This window comes from Montipora capricornis, chromosome 3 (assembly GCF_036669925.1).
Source record: "Montipora capricornis isolate CH-2021 chromosome 3, ASM3666992v2, whole genome shotgun sequence".
Taxonomy (NCBI): Eukaryota; Metazoa; Cnidaria; class Anthozoa; order Scleractinia; family Acroporidae; genus Montipora; species Montipora capricornis.
This window is the reverse complement of record NC_090885.1, coordinates 1,270,358-1,272,857: the sequence shown is the minus strand read 5'-3', so window position 1 is coordinate 1,272,857 and position 2,500 is coordinate 1,270,358. Positions and strand designations below refer to the sequence as shown.

The following is a 2,500-nucleotide window of genomic DNA, read 5'->3' as shown; positions in this document are numbered from 1 at the left end:
CTTTTTGAATGCGATTTGTTCTTTAATATCTTCCAAGCATAAACCTTTGTCAGCGAGTGTTTGGAGATGTCTGGTCGATCTCGGAATTTCAAAGAAAAATACTCCACCTGGACGCATCAAATATTCAAAGTAACACCTTCACTGGTAGCCAAACCAACAACGTCTTTGTACTTGATCACCCTTTCGTGACGAGCTCCTTACGAGGCTCTGAGCGTGATGACGCGCGGGTTTCGGGATCACACGTGACCTCTTTAGAAAGACATTTACAGAGGTCCTGCTACCATGCACCGGCAAGTGCAAATACGCCTGGCACAATTCCTGTGACAATTTCACTTCGAGCTCCACACCACATGGGACATGTTTTGAGAAACAAGGCCACAAGAAACAATCAAAATCGAAACCTTCTTGTCATTCCACGCGCTTCTCTAGTCCAAAAGTTTAAATGCAAGGCCATTGAATTTTGTTTGCTAAACACTAGATCTATTAAAAACAAGTACAAGGAAATGTTACGTTTATACAAACGTTGGCCGTGTAGCACTTATATTTTAAACAGAGTTAACTATTAAAAACAAGGCTACTATCCTGAATGACTTTGTGATCGGGGAAAAGATTGATATCATGACGTCTACAGAAACGTGGCTCCTCCCTGGTGACATAGATCAAGCTGTGAAAAGCGACCTCACACCTAAGGGTTATGTCTTTCGGTGTGTGTCGAGGGAAAAACGTGGTGGCGACGTTGCAGTGCTGTGTAAGAAGTCTCTTTTCTTACAAAGGTCAATCCCTCGAAGCGTTTCAGAAGTTTTGAATGCATTGATGCTGTGATTAAGTCCAGCTCTAGAACCTTCAGACTTGTAGTTGTCACGGCTTTCAAAGAAAAACGGCTCCACCCGTGAACTGTTTTTTGATAAGTTTGGATCAATCCTTGAGAAATTGGCTACTGAAAAGGGACATATTATGGTCGTTGGTGACTTCAACTTTCACATGCATAATCATAATAATAGAATTGCTACAAAGCTTTGACTATGCTCGGCACGTAGAGCAACCGACACACAAAGGAAACTACATTCTAGATTTGATCATCACCAGATCAGAAGATAACACTGGTACTGTAGGACACATTTCAGTAACTGATCCCCCTCTATCTGATCATTATGCAATAAATTGCAAAGTACTCTTACGCAAACCTCCTCTCTAGAAAAAAGAAATAATCTACAGGAGACTTAACCGCATTGAGTTGTCTAGTTTTCCAAGGACATTAAGAACTCGAATTTAAGCGATAACGACATCGTATCGCTAAACGACGGGGTCGAAAGATACAACATGAAGTTAGGTTCCCTACTTGAACCAAAAGTAAGATTGTAACCTTGCGTCCGAAGTCACCCTGGTTTACCCTTGAGATCCAAGAACAGAAATTGAAAACGGAGAAAACTGGAACTTCGTTGGCGAAGAACAAGACTAATAATAGACAGGGAAATCTACACGCAACAGTGTATAATAGTTCACCGGTTTATCCGGGCTTCCAAAGCAAGCTATTACACAGATCTTATCGCCGAACTTGAGTCCACACCAAAGGAATTGTTTGGTACCCCAGAAACCTTGCTTAAGGGCAGAGCTGAAAAGCTCTACCCGCCCTGTAACTGTTCAGTAGATCTTGCAAATAAAGTCGCCGATTACTTTGAGCAGATTATTAGCACAATAGAGAAGATCTTGATTGCCGGAGAGTAAACCTACAAGACTCTTTCCCTGATGCAAGCCTCGAACACAGTAAGATTTTATTCTGCCAGTTCACACCTGTCACTGAGACGCAGTTGGAGAAGTTCATTTCCAAGTTTGCGTGTAGGTCATGTGATCTTGATCCTAGCCCTACAACAGTTTTTACGATTTAATACCAGTGCTGACTAAGATAGTTAACATGTTTATTACCGATGCCGTAGTTCCATCCAGTCTGAAAAATGCGTCTTTGTCTCCTCGTCTTAAGAAGGCAAATCTGAATCACGAAGAATGCAGCAGCTTTCGTCCAATCTCAAACCTAGCACTTATTCCTAAATGCATTGAAAAGGTTGTGCCATCATTTTGAAGATAACAACTTAAATGAAATTTATCAGTCTGCCTATAAACAGCATCATAGCACGGAAACGGCACTGATTAAAGTCCAGGATGATATACTGCGAGCTATTGATAATAACTCTTGTGTGATATTGCTGCTATTATATCTTTCAGCAGCATTTGATACAGTGAAATCACCAGACTCTTTTGCATCGTTTTTCACATCGTTTTGGCATTGTGGGCAATGTGCTCAAGTGGCTCAAATCATACCTGTCTGATCGTCACCAGACCGTAAAAGTAAACGATGGCATATCATCCAGTCGCAAGCTACATTATGATGTTCCACAGGGTAGTGTCCTTGGACCTATTTTATTCCTGCTTTACAGCTCACCCTTGGGTGATATTATGAGATGTCATAAAGTCAACTTCCATCTGTATGCAAATGATACTCAAT

At 41.3% G+C, this 2,500-nt stretch overlaps 1 protein-coding gene across 1 annotated transcript in view; it reads right to left on the bottom strand.

Annotated features, from left to right (window-relative positions):
* The window catches only part of LOC138039699 (uncharacterized), a 229,285-nt gene that overhangs the window by 195,891 nt on the left and 30,894 nt on the right, over positions 1-2,500 (bottom strand). The gene's annotated exons all lie outside the window — the stretch shown is intronic.